We start from the raw sequence: 16,584 nt of genomic DNA, 5'->3' as shown, positions 1-16,584 counted from the left end.
CATGCCCTTGTCATCACAATGCTCCATTACCCCTGTCATAACAATGCTCCATGACCCCTGCCATCACAATGATCCACCGCCTTGGCATCCAAGGCTCCATGACCCTTGTCATCACAATGTTCCAAGCCCTTGTCTTCCAAATGCTACATAACCTTTGTCATCACAATCCTCCATGACACTTGGTATCACAATGCTCCATGCCATTGTCATCACAATGGACAATGACATATGTCATCACAATGCTCCCTGACACCTGTCTTCACAATACTCCATGACCTTGTCATCACAATGTTCCATGACCACTGTCATCAAAATAATCCATGAAACATATCAGAGCAATGTTCCATGCCCCTGTAATCATATTGCTCCATGCCCTTGTCATCACAATGCTCCATGACGCCTGTCATCACAGTGCTCCGTGACTCCAGTCATCACAATGATTCATGACGTTTCTCATCACAATGGTACATGCCCTCGTCACACAAGGTTCTGTGATCTTTGTCACCACAATGCTCCATGAAATTTTCATCACAATGCTCTGTGTCCCTTGTCATCACAATGCTCCATGCCTTTGTGAGCACAATGCTCCATGACACTTGTCTTCAAAATGCTCCATGCGCTTGTCAGCACAATGCTCCATGACACATGTCATCACAATGTGCCATGCTCTTTTCATCACAATGCTCCACATCCTTTTCATCGCTATGCTCCATAAAACTTGTCATCACAATGCTCCATGCACTGCTCATAAAAATGCTCTCTCAACACATATATCACAATGTTCCATCACTAGTCATCACAATACTCCCTCACCTCTGTCATCACAATGTTCCATGACCACTGTCATCACTGTGCTACATGCCCTTATCATCACAATGCTCCATGACCCCTGACATCACAATGTTCCATAACCCCTGTCATCAAAATATTCCATGACACTTTTATTCACATTGCTCCATGACCCTGTCATCACAATGCTCCCTGCCCTTCTCATCACAATGCACCACGCCCTTGTCATCAAAATGCCCCATGACATTTGTCATCACAAAGGTCCATGACCTTTGGCATCACAATGCTCCATGCCATTGTCATCACAATGCTCAATGAAATCTCTCATCACATTGCTCCATGCCCTTGTCATCACAATGCGCCATGACGCATGTCATCAGAATGTTCCATTGCCTTCTCATCAAAATGCTCCATGCCCTAGTAATCACATTGATTCAAAACCCCTGTAATCTCAATGCTCCATGCACCTTGTCATCCCAATGCTCTATGACCCTTGTCATCGCAATATTCCAAGCCCTTGTCATCAAAATGCTCCATTACCTTTGTCATCACAATCCTCCATGACACTTGGTATCACAATGCATCATGCCATTGTCATGACAATGGACAATGACATATGTCATCACAATGCTCCCTGACGCCTGTCTTCACAATATTCCATGACCTTGTCATCACAATGTTCCATGCCCTTGTCATCACAATGCGCCATGCCCATTGTCATCACAATAATCCATGAAACATGTCAGACCATTGTTCCATGCCCCTGTCATCACAATGCTCCATGCCCTTGTCATCACAATGCTCCATGACCCCTATCATCACAATGCTCCGTGACTCCAGTGATCACAGTGATTCATGACCTTTGTCCTCACAATGGTCCATGCCTTCGTCACACAAGGCTCTGTGACCTTTGTCACCACAATTCTCCATGCCCTTGTCATCTCAATACTCCATGCCCACTGTCATCAAAATAATCCATTGAACTTGTCAGAGCAATGTTCCATACCCCTGTCATCACATTGCTCCAAGCCCTTGTCATCACAATGCTCCATGACCCCTGTCATCACAGTTCTCCGAGATACCTGTCATCACAGTGATTCATGACCTTTCTCATCACAATGATCCATGCTCTCGTCACACAAGGCTCTGTGATCTTTGTCACCACAATGCCCCATGAAATTTTCATCACAATGCTCTGTGTCCCTTGTCATCATAATGCTCCATGCCTTTGTCAGCACAATGCTCCATGACACTTGTCATCAAAATGCTCCATGCCCTTCTCAGCACAATGCTCCATGACACATGTCCTCACAATGTGCCGTGCTCTTTTCATCACAATGCTCCACATCCTTTTCATCGCTATGCTCCATAAAACTTGTCATCACAATGCTCCATTCACTTCTCATCAAAATGCTCTCTCTCCACATATATCACAGTGTTCCATCAATAGTCATCACAATACTCGCTCACCCCTGTCATCACAATGTTCCATGACCACTGTCATCACAGTGCTACATGCCCTTATCATCACAATGCTCGATGACCCCTGACATCACAATGTTCCATAACCCCTGTCATCAAAATGTTCCATGACACTTTTCATCAATTTGCTCCATGACCCTGTCATCACAATGCTCCCTGCCCTTCTCATCACAATGCACCACAACCTTGTCATCAAAATGCTCCATGACCTTTGTCATCACAAAGCTCCATGACCCTTGGCATCACAATGCTCCATGCAATTTCATCACAATGCTACTTGAAACCTCTCATCACATTGCTCCATGCACTTGTCACCTCAGTGCTCCCTGATGCTTGTCATCACAATGCTCGATACTCTTCTCATCACAATGCTCCATGCCCTTGTCATTACAATCCTCCATGACACATGTATCACAGTGTTCTGTGCCCTAGTCATGACAATGCTCCATGCTGAATCTCATCAGAATAATCCATGAAATTTTCAGACCAATGTTCCATGCCCTTGTCAGCACAATGCTCCATGACACATGTCATCAAAATGTGCCATGCTCTTTTCATCACAATGCTCCACATCCTTTTCATCGCTATGCTCCATAAAACTTGTCTTCACAATGCTCCATGCACTTCTCATCAAAATGCTCGCTCACCACATATATCACAATGTTCCATCACTAGTCATCACAATACTCTCTCACCCCTGTCATCACAATGTTCCATTACCACTGTCATCACAGTGCTACATGCCCTTATCATCACAATGCTCCATGACCCCTGACAACACAATGCTCCATGTCCTTGTCATCACAAAGCTCCATGACACATGTCATCAGAATGCTCCATTGCCTTCTCATCACAGTGCTCCATGCCCTTGTAATCACATTGCTTCAAAACCCCTGTAATCTCAATGCTCCATGCACCTTTTCATCAGAATGCTCCATGACCCTTTTCATCAAAATGCTCCATGACCCCTGACATCACAATGTTCCATAACCCCTGTCATCAAAATGTTCCATGACACTTTTCATCAATTTGCTCCATGACCCTGTCATCCCAATACTCCCTGCCCTTCTCATCACAATGCACCACGGACTTCTCATCAAAATGCTCCATGACATTTGTCATCACAAAGCTCCATGACCCTTGACATCACAATACTCCATGCCATTTCATCACAATGCTACATGAAACCTCTCATCCCATTGCTCCATGCCCTTGTCACCACAGTGCTCCATGACGCTTGTCATCACAATGCTCGATACACTTCTCATCACAATGCTCCATGCCCTTGTCATTACAATCCTCCATGACACATATATCACAGTGTTCCGTGCCCTAGTCATCACAATGTTCCATGCCGAATCTCATCACAATAATCCATGAAATTTTCAGACCAATGTTCCATGCCCTTGTCATCACAAGGCTCCATTACCCCTTTCATAACAATGCTCCATGACGCCTGCCATCACAATGTTCAACCGCCTTGGCATCCAAGGCTCCATGACCCTTGTCATCACAATGTTCCAAGCCCTTGTCTTCCAAATGCTCCATTACCTTTGTCATCACAATCTTCCATGACACTTGGTATCACAATGATCCATGCCATTGTCATCACAATGGACAATGACATATGTCATCACAATGCTCCCTGACACCTGCCTTCACAATACTCAATGGCCTTGTCATCACAATTTTCCATGCCCACTGTCATCAAGATAATCCATGAAACATGTCAGAGCAATGTTCCATGCCCCTGTCATCATATTGCTGCATGCCCTTGTCATCACAATGCTCCATGACCCCTGTCATCACAGTGCTCCGGACTCCAGTCATCACAATGATTCATGACCTTTCTCATCACAATGGTCCATGCACTTGTCACAAAAGGTTTTGTGAACTTTGTCATCACAATGTTCCATGCACTTGTCATCACAGTGCGCCATGACCAATGTCATCACAATGCTCCGTGACTCCAGTCATCACAATGATTCATGACCTTTGTCCTCACAATGGTCCAAGCCCTCGTCACACAAGGCTATGTGATCCTTGTCACCACAACGCTCCATGAAATTTTCATCACAATGCTCTATGTCCCTTGTCATCACAATGCTCAATGCCTTTGTCAGCACAATGCTCCTTGACACTTGTCATCAAAATACTCCATGCCCTTGTCAGCACAATGCTCCATGACACATGTCATCACAATGTGCCATGCTCTTTTCATCACAATGCTCCACATCCTTTTCATCGCTATGCTCCATAAAACTTGTCATCACAATGTTCCATGCACTTCTCATCAAAATGCTCTCTCACCACATATATCACAATGTTCCATCACTAGTCATCACAATACTCGCTCACCCCTGTCATCACAATGTTCCATGACCACTGTCATCACAGTGCTACATGCCCTTATCATCACAATGCTCCATGACCCCTGACATCACAATGTTAAATAACCACTGTCGCAAAATGCTCCATGACCCATTTCATCACAATGCTTCATGACCCCTGGCATCACAATGTTCCATAACCCCTCTCATCAAAATATTCCATGACCCTGTAATCAAAATTCTCCATGCCCATGTCATCACAAAGCTCCATGACGCATGCCATCAGAATGCTCCATGGACTTCTCATCACAATGCTCCATGCCCTTGTCATCACAATGCTCAAACACCCCTGTAATCACAATGCTCCATGCCCCTTTTCATCTCAATGCTCCATGAACCCTGTCATCACAATGCACCGTGCCCATCACCATAATATTTCATGCTATTGTCATCACAATGAAAGCAAAATGCTCAATGACCTCTGTCATCAAAATGCACCAAACCCTTCTGATCACAATGTTCCATAACACTTGTCATCACAATGCCCCATGACGCTGGTCATCACAATTATCCATGGTCTTCTCATCACAATGCTCCATGATCTTTGTCATCACAATGCTCAATACACTTATCATCACAATGCTCCCTGACAGTTGTCATCAGTATGCTCTTTGAACCCAGTCATGACAAGGCTCCATGAATTTTTCATCACAATGATCCATTCCCTTTTCATCACAATGCTCCAAGACCCCTGTAATCACAATGCTCCAAACCATTCTGATCACAATGTTCCATAACACTTGTCATCACATGCCCCATGACGCTCGTCATCACAATTATGCAAGGTCTTCTCATCACAATGCTCCATGACCTATGTCACCACAATGCTCAATACACTTGGCATCACAATGCTCGCTGACACTTGTCATCATTATGCTCCTTGAACACTGTCATGACAAGGCTCCATGCCTTTTTCATCACAATGATCCATTCCATTTTCATCACAATGCTCCAAGACCCTGTTATCACAATGCTCCGTGAATCCAGTCATCACAATGCTTCATGACATTTGTCATCACAATGGTCCATGACCTCGTCACACAAAGCTCTGTGACCTTTGTCACCACAATGCTCCATGAAATTTTTATCACAATGCTCTTTGACCCTTGTCATCACAAAGCTCCATACCTTTGTCAGCACAATGCTGCATGACCCCTTTCAACAAAATTCTCCATGACCCCTGACATCACAATGTTTCATAACCCCTGTCATCACAATGTTCCATGACACTTTTCATTAAATTGCTCCATGACCCTCTCATCACAATGCTCCCTTCCCTTCACAACATAAAGCAAAACGCCCTTGTCATCAAAATGCCTCATGACCTTTGTCGTCACACATCCCCTTGACACTTGGCATCACAATGCTACATACCTTTGTCATCACAATGCTCCATGAACCCTCTCATCATATTGTTCCATGTCCTTGTCATCACAAAGCTCCATGACGCTTGTCATCACAATGCTCGATGCCCTTCTCATCACAATTCTCCAGGCCCTTGTCATTACAATCCTCCATGACCCTTGTATCACAGTGTTCCTTGCCCTTGTCATCACAATGCTCCATGCCCACTCTCATCACAATAATCCATTAAACTTTTCAGACCAATTCTTCATGCCCTAGTCATCACAATGCTCCATTACACTTGTCATAACAATGCTCCATGAGCCCTGCCATCACAATATTGCACGGCATTGTCATCACAAGGCTCCATGACCCTTGTCATCACAATGCTCCCAGACCCCTGTAATCACAATGCTCCATGCCCTTGTCATCACAAAGCTCCATGACGCATGTCATCAGAATGCTCCTCGGCCTTCTCATCACAGTTCTACATGCCCTTGTCATCACAATGTTCCAAGAACACTGTATTCACAATGCTCCATACCCTTGTCACCACAAAGCTCCATGACGCATGTCAGCAGAATGCTCCTTGGCCTTCTCATCACAATGCTCCTTGCCCTTGTCACTACAATGTTTCAGGACCTTCTCATCAAAATTCTCAATGGCCCTTGTCATCATAATGTTCCAAGCCCTAATCATCATAATGCCCCATTATCTTTCTCATCACATTCCTCCATGAAACTTGGCATCACAATGCCCCATGCCATTGTCATTGCAATGGACCATGACATATGTCATCACATGCTCCCTGACACCTGTCTTCACAATACTCCGTGACCTTGTCATCACAATGCTCCATCCCCTTGTCATCACAATCCGCCATGCCCACTGTCATCACAATAATCCATGAAACTTGTCAGACCAATGATCCATGCCCCTGTCATCACAATGCTCCATGCCCCTTTCATCACAATGCTCCGTGACTCCAGTCATCACAATGCTTCATTACCTTAGTCATCACAATAGTCCATGCCCATGTCATCACAATGCTCCATGACCCTTGTCATCTCAATGCTCCTTGCCTTTGTCAGCACAATACTCCAGGACCCTTGTCATCACAATGTGCCACATGCTTTTCATCACAATAGTCCACAACCTTGTTATCACAATGCTCCATAAACATTGTCATCACAATGCTCCATGCATTTCTCATCAAAATGCTCTCTCACCACATATATCACAATGTTCCATCACTAGTCATCACAATACTCGCTCACCCCTATCATCACAATGTTCCAAGACACCGTCATCACAATGCTACATGCACTTATCATCACAATGTGCCATGACACATGATATCACAAAGTGCCAAAACACCTGTCATCAAAATGTTCCATGACACTTTTCATCAATTTGCTCCATGACCCTGTCATCACAATGCTCCCTGCCCTTCTCATCACAATGCACAACTCCCTTGTCATCAAAATACTCCATGACATTTGTCATCTCAAAGCTCGATGAGCCTTGGCATCACAATGCTCCATGTCATTGTCATCACAGTGCTCCATGAACCCTCTCATCACATTGAACCATGCCCTTGTCATCACAAAGCTCCATGACGCTTGTCATCACAATGCTCGATGCCTTTCTCATCACAATGCTCCAAGCCCTTTTCATTACAATCCTCCATGACCAATGTATCACAGTGTTCCGTGACCTTGTCATCACAATTCTCCATGCCCACTCTCATCACAATAACCCATGAAACTTTTCAGACCAATGCTCAATACCCTTCTCATCACAAAGCTCCATTACCCCTGTCATAGCAATGCTCCATGACCCCTGCCATCACAATGTTCTACAGCCGTGTCATCACAATGCTCCATGACACTTGTTATCACAATGCTCCAAGACCCTGTAGTCACAATGCTCCATGCCCTTGTCATCACAAAGCTCAATGACACATGTCATCAGAATGCTCCATGGCCTTCTCATCGCATTGCTCCATGTCCTTTTCATCAAAATGCTCCAAGACACCTGTAATCACAATGCTCCATGAAACCTCACATCATAATGCTCCGTGAATCCAGTCATAACAATGCTTTATGACCTTTGTCATCACAATGGTCCATTCCCTCGTCATCACAATGCTCCATGCGTTTGTCAGCACAACGCTCCAAGACACATGTCATCACAATATGCCATGCACTTCTCATCACAATGCTCCACAACCTTGTCATCACAATGCTCCATAAATTTTATCATCAAAATGCTCCATGCACTTCTCATCTAAATGCTCTCTCACTACTGATATCACAATGTTCCATCACTAGTCATCACAATACTCCCTCACCCCTTTCATCACAATGTTCCATGACCACTGTCATCAAAATGCTACATGCCCTTATCATCACAATGCTCCATGACCACTGACATCACAATGTTCCCTAACACCTGTCATCAAAATGTTCCCCGACACTTTTCAACAAATTGCTCCATGACCCTGTCATCACAATGCTCCTTGCCCTTCTCATCACAATGCACAAAGCTCTTGTCATCAAAATGCTCCATGACATTTGTCATCACAAAGCTCCATGACCATTGGCATCACAATGCTCCATGCCATTGTCATCACAATGCTCCATTAAACCTATCATCACATTGCTCCTTGCCCTTGTCATCACAAAGCTCTATGACGCTTGTCATCACATTGCTCAGTGCCTTTCTCATCACAATGATCCATGCCCTTGTCATTAAAATCCTCCATGACCCATGAAGCACCGTGTTCTGTGACCTTGTCATCACAATGCTCCATGCACACTCTCATCACAATAATCCATGAAACATTTCAAACCAATGCTCCATGCCCTTTTCATCACAATGCTCCATTACACCTGTCATAACAATGCTCCATGACCCCAGCCTTCACAATATTGCATGGCGTTGTCATGACAAGGATCCATGACCCTTGTCATAACAATGCTCCATGACCCCTGTAATTACAAGGCTCCATGCTACTTTTCACCTCAATTCCCCATGAACTCTGTCACCACAATGCACCATGCACATCATCATAAAGCTTCATGCTATTGTCATCACAATGAAATCAAAATGCTCCATGACCTCTGTCATCACAATGCTCCAAACCATTGTGATCACAATGTTCCATAACACTTGTCATCACAATGCCCCATGACGCTCCTCATCACAATTATCCATGGTCTTCACATCACAATGCTCCATGACCTTTGTCATCACAGTGCTCCTTGACATTTGTCATCAGTATGAACCTTGAAACCTGTCATGACAAGGCTCCATGCCTTTTTCATCACAGTGATCCATAGACTTTTCATCACAATGCTCCAAACACCTGTAATAACAATGCTCCATGCCATTGTCATCACAAAGCTTCATGACACATGCCATCAGAATGCTCCATGGCTTTCTCAGAACAATGCTCCATGCCCTTGTCATCACAATGCTCCAAAGCTCCTGTAATCACAATGCTCCATGCCCCTTTTCATCGGAATGCTCCATGACACTTGTCATCACAAGGTTCTATGGTCTTCTCATCACAATGCTCCATTGCTTTTGTCATCAAAATCCTCTATGACACTTGGCATCACAATGCTCCATCCAGTTTTCATCACAATGCACCACGACATATGTCATCACAATGCTCCCTGACACCTGTTATTACAATATTACATGACCTTGTCATAACGATGCTCCATGCCCTTGTCATCACAAAGATCCATGACCCTTGTCATCGCAATGTTCCAAGCCCTTATCATCAAAATGCTCCATTAACTTTGTCATCACAATCCTCCATGACACTTGGTATCACAATGCTCCATGCCATTGACATCACAATGGACAATGACATATGCCATCACAATGCTCCCTGACACCTGTCTTCTCAATATTCCATGACCTTGTCATCACAATGTTCCATGCCCTTGTCATCAAAATGCGTCATGCCCACTGTCATCACAATATTCCATGAAACATGTCAGACCAATGTTCCATGCCCCTGTCATCACAATGCTCCATGCCCTTGTCATCACAATGCTCCATGACCCCTGTCATCACAATGCTCCGTGACTCCAGTCATCACAATGCTTCATGACCTTTGTCCTCACAATGGTCCATGCCCTCGTCACACAAGGCTCAGTGACCTTTGTCACCACAATGCTCCATGCCCTTGTCATCTCAATGCTCCATGCCCACTGTCATCACAATAATCCATGAAACTTGTCAGGCCAATGTTCCATGCCCCTGTCATCACATTGCTCCATGCCCTTGTCATCACAATGCACCATGACCCCTGTCATCACAATGATCTGTGACTCCAGTCATCACAATGATTCATGACATTTGTCCTCACAATGGTCCAGGCCCTCGACACCCAGGGCTCTGTGATTTTGTCACCACAATGCTCCATGAAATTTTCATCACAATGCTCTCTGTCCCTTGTCATCACAATGCTGCATGACACTTGTCATCAAAATGCCCCATGCACTTGTCAGCACAATGCTCCATGACACATGTCATCACAATGAGCCATGCTCTTTTCATCACAATGCTCCACATCCTTTTCATTGCTATGCTCCATAAAACTTGTAATCACAATGCTCCATGCTCTTCTCATCAAAATGCTCTCTCACCATATATATCACAATGTTCCATCACTAGTCATCACAATACTCGCTCACCCCTGTCATCACAATGTTCCATGACCACTATCATCACAGTGCTACATGCCCTTATCATCACAATGCTCCATGACACCTAACATCACAATGTTCCATAACCCCTGTCACAAAATGCTCCATTACCCATTTCATCACAATGCTTCATGACCCCTGACATCACAATGTTCCATAACCACTGTCATCAAAATATTCCATAACACTTTTATTCAAATTGCTCCATGACCCTGTCATCACAATGCTCGCTGCCCTTCTCAACACAATGCACCACGCCCTTGTCATCAAAATGCCCCATGACATTTGTTATCACAAAGCTCCATGACCCTTGGCCTCACAATGCTCCATGCCATTGTCATCACAATGCTCAATGAAATCTCTCATCACATTGCTCCATGCCCTTGTCATCACAATGCTCCATTACACTTGTCATAAAAATGCTCCATGACCCCTGCCATCACAATGTTCCACGGTCTTGTCATCACAAGGCTCCATGACCCTTGTCATCACAATGCTCCAAGACCTCTGTAATCACAATTCTCCATGCCACTTTTCATCTCAATGCTCCATGAACACTGTCATCACAAAGCACCATGCCCATCATCATAATGATTCATGCTATTGTCATCACAATGAAATCAAAATGCTCCATGTCCTCTGTCATCACAATGCTCCAAACCCTTCTGATCACAATGTTCCATAACACTTGTCATCACATGCCCCATGACGCTCGTCATCACAATGATGGAAGGTCTTCTCATCACAATGCTCCATGACCTTTGTCACCAATATGCTCATTACACTTGGCATAACAATTCTCGCTGACACTTGTCATCAGTATGCTCCTTGAACACTGTCATGACAAGGCTCCATGCCTTTTTCATCACAATGATCCATTCCCTTTTCATCACAATGCTCCAAGACCCCTGTTATCACAATGCTCCGTGACTCCAGTCATCACAATGCTTCATGGCATCTGTCAGCACTATGGTCCATGATCTGGTCACACAAAGCTCTGTGACCTTTGTCACCACAATGCTCCATGAAATTTTTATCACAATGCTCTGTGACCCTTGTAATCACAACGCTCCATGCCTTGTCAGAACAATGCTCCATGACCCTTGTCATCACAATGCTCGATGCGCGTGTCAGCACAATGCTCCATAACCCATGTCATCACAACACACCATGCACTTGTCATCACAATGCTCCACATCCTTGTCATCAAAATGCTCCATAAACCTTGTCATCACAATGCTCCATGCACTTCTCCTCGAAATGCTTTCTCACCACTGATATCACAATGTTTCATCATTAGTCATCACAGTACTCACTCACACCTGTCATCAAAATATTCCATGACCCCTGTAATCACAATTCTCCATGCCCTTGTCATCACAAAGCTCCATGACGCATGTCATCAGAATGCTCCATGGCCTTCTCATCACAATGCTCCATGCCCTTATCATCACAATGCTCCAACACCCCTCTAATCACAATGCTCCATGCCCCTTTTCATCTCAATGCTCCAAGAACCCTGTCATCTCAATGCACCGTGCCCACCACCATAATATTTCATGCTATTGTCATCACAATGAAATCAAAATGCTCAATGACCTCTGTCATCACAATGAACCAAACCCTTCTGATCACAATGTTCCATAACACTTGTCATCACAAAGCCCCATGACGCTGGTCATCACAATTATCCATGGTCTTCTCATCACTTTGCTCCATAATCTTTGTCATCACAATGCTCAATACACTTAACATCACAATGCTCGATGACAGTTGTCATCAGTATGCTTCTTGAACCCTGTCATGACAAGGCTCCATGCATTTTTCATCAAAATGATCCATTCCCTTTTCATCACAATGCTCCAAGACCCCTGTAATCAAAATGCTCCATGTCCTTGTCGTCACAAATGTCCATGACACATGTCATCAGAATGCTCCATTGCCTTCTCATCACAATGCTCCATGTCCTTGTAATCACATTGCTTCATATACCCTGTAGTCTCAAAGCTCCATGAACCTTTTCATCAGAATGCTCCATGCCCTTGTCATCACAATGCTCCATGACCCTTGTCATCGCAATGTCCCAAGCCTTTGTCATCAAAATTCTCCATTACCTTTGTCATCACAATCCTCCATGACACTTGGTATCACAATGCTCCATGCCATTGTCATCACAATGGACAATGACATATGTCATCAAAATGCTCCCTGACACCTCTCTTCTCAATATTCCATGACCTTGTCATCACAATGTTCCATGCCCTTGTCATCAAAATGCGCATGCCCACTATCATCACAATATTCCATGAAACATGTCAGACTAATGTTCCATGCCCCTGTCACAAAATGCTCCATGACCCATTTCATCACAATGCTCCATGAGCCCTGACATCACAATGTTCCATAACCACTGTCATCAAAATATTCCATGACACTTTTATTCAAATTGCTCAATGACCCTGTCATCACAATGCTCCCTGCCTTTCTCATCACAATGCACCACACCCTTGTCATCAAAATGCCCCATGACCCCTGTCATCACAATGCTCCATGACCCCTGTCTTCACAATGCTCCGTGACTACAGTCATCACAATGCTTCATGACCTTTTTCCTCACAATGGTCCATGCCCTCGTCAAACAAGGCTCTGTGACCTTTTTCACCACAATGCACCCTGCCATTGTCATCTCAATGCTCCATGCCCACTGTCATCACAATAATCCATGAAACTTGTCAGACCAATGTTCCATGCCCCTGTCATCACATTGCTCCATGCCCTTGTCATGACAATGCTCAATGACCCCTGTCATCACAATGCTCCGTGACTCCAGTCATCACAGTGCTTCATGACATTTGTCATCACTATGGTCCATGACCTCGTCACACAAAGCTCTGTGACCTTTGTCACCACAATGCTCCATGAAATTTTTATCACAATGCTCTGTGACCCTTGTCATCACAAAGCTCCATGCCTTGTCAGAACAATGCTCCATGACCCTTGTCATCACAATGCTCGTTGCGCGTGTCAGCACAATGCTCCATAACCCATGTCATCACAACACACCATGCACTTGTCATCACAATGCTCCACATCCTTGTCATCAAAATGCTCCATAAACCTTGTCATCACAATGCTCCATGCACTTCTCCTCAAAATGCTTTCTCACCACTGATATGAAAATGTTTCATCACTAGTCATCACAATACTCCCTCACCACTGTCATCACAATATTCCATGACCCCTGTAATCACAATTCTCCATGCCCTTGTCATCACAAAGCTCCATGACGCATGTCATCAGAATGCTCCATGGCCTTCTCATCACAATGCTCCATGCCCTTGTCATCACAATGCTCCAACACCCCTGTAATCACAATGTTCCATGCCCCTTTTCATCTCAATCCTCCAAGAACCCTTTCATCTCAATGCACCGTGCCCATCACCATAATATTTCATGCTATTGTCATCACAATGAAATCAAAATGCTCAATGACCTCTGTCATCACAATGCACCAAACCATTCTGATCACAATGTTCCAGAACCCTTGTCATCACAATGCCACGTGACGCTGGTAATCACAATTATCCATGGTCTTCTCATCACAATGCTCCATGATATTTGTCATCACAATGCTCAATACACTTATCATCACAATGTTCCCTGACAGTTGTCATCAGTATGCTACTTGAACCCTGTCATGACAAGGCTCCATGCATTTTTCAACAAAATGATCCATTTCCTTTTCATCACAATGCTCCAAGACCCCTGTAATCACAATGCTCCATGTCCTTGTCATCACAAAGGTCCATGACGCATGTCATCAGAATGCTCCATTGCCTTCTCATCACAATGCTCCATGCCCTTGTAATCAAATTGCTTCAAATATCCTGTAATCTCAGAGTTCCATGAACCTTTTCATCAGAATGCTCCATGCCCATGTCATCACAATGCTCCATGACACTTGTCATTGCAATGTTCCAAGCCTTTGTCATCAAAATTCTCCATTACCTTGTCATCACAATCCTCCATGACACTTGGTATCACAATGCTCAATGCCATTGTCATCACAATGGACAATGACATATGTCATCAAAATGCTCCCTGACACCTCTCTTCTCAATATTACATGACCTTGTCATCACAATGTTCCATACCCTTGTCATCAAAATGAGCCATGCCCACTGTCATCACAATATTCCATGAAACATGTCAGACTAATGTTCCATGCCCCTGTCATCACAATGCTCCATGCCCTTGTCATCACAATGCTCCATGACCCCTGTCATCACAATAATCGATGAAACTTGTCAGACCAATGTTCCATGCCCCTTTCATCACAATGCTCCATGCCCTTGTCATCACAGTGCTCCATGCACTTCTCATCAAAATGCTCTCTCACCACATATATCACAATGTGCCATCACTAGTCATCACAATACTCGCTCACCCCTGTCATCACAATGTTCCATGACCACTGTCATCACAGTGCTACATGCCCTTATCATCACAATGCTGCATGACCCCTGACATCACAATGTTCCATAACCCCTGTCATCAAAATGTTCCATGACACTTTTCATCAATTTGCTCCATGACCCTGTCATCACAATGCTCCATGCCCTTCTCATCACAATGCACCGCGACCTTGTCATCAAAATGCACCATGACTTTGTCATCACAAAGCTCCATGACCCTTTGCATCACAATGCTCCATGCCATTTCATCACAATGCTACATGAAAACTCTCATCACATTGCTCCATGCCCTTGTCAGCACAATGCTCCATGACGTTTGTCATCACAATGCTCGATACACTTCTCATCACAATGCTCCATGCCCTTGTCATTACAATCCTCCATGACCCATGTATCACAGTGTTACTTGCCCTAGTCATCACAATATTCCATGCCGAATCTCATCACAATAATCCATGAAAATTTCAGACAAATATTCCATGCCCTTGTCATCACAATGCTCCATTACCCCTGTCATAACAATGCTCCATGACCCCTGCCATCACAATGTTCCACCTTCTTGGCATCCAAGGCTACATGACCCTTGTCATCACGATGCAACAAGACCCCTGTAATCACAATGTTCCATGCCCTTGTCATCACAAAGATCCATGACACATGTCATCAGAATGCTCCATGTCCTTCTCATCACAGTGCTCCATGCCCTTGTCATCACAATGCTCCAAGACCCTTGTAATCACAATGCTCCATGCCCCTATTCATCAGAATGCTCCAAGAGACTTGTCATCACAAGGCTTCATGGTCTTCTAATCACACTGCTCCAGGACCTTGTCATCACAATGCTCCATTCACTTGTCATCACAATGCTCCTTGACCACTGTCATCACAATACTCCATGAACATTTTCAGGCCAATGCTCCATGACCTTCTCATCACAATGCTCCATGACCCTTGTCATCACAATGCTCCAAGAACCCTGTAATCACAAGGCTCCATGTCCTTGTCATCACAAAGCTCCATGACGCATGTCATCAGAATGCTCTATTGCCTTCTCATCACAATGCTCCATGCCCTGGTCATCACATTGCTTCAAAACCCCTGTAATCTAAATACTCCATGCACCTTTTCATCAGAATGCTCCATGCCCTTGTCATCACAATGCTACATGACCCTTGTCATCGCAATGTTCCAAGCACTTGTCATCAAAATGCTCCATTACCTTTGTCATCACAATCCTCCATGACACTTGGTATCACAATGCTCCATGCTATTGTCATCACAATGGACAATAACATATGTCATCACAATGCTCCCTGACACCTGTCTTCACAATACTCCAAGACCTTGTCATCACAATCTTCCATGCCCTTGTCATCA

The sequence above is a fragment of the Hyperoodon ampullatus genome, assembly GCF_949752795.1.
Source record: "Hyperoodon ampullatus genome assembly, contig: SUPER_X_unloc_1, whole genome shotgun sequence".
NCBI lineage: Eukaryota > Metazoa > Chordata > Mammalia > Artiodactyla > Ziphiidae > Hyperoodon > Hyperoodon ampullatus.
Note: the sequence above shows the minus strand (reverse complement) of the source record.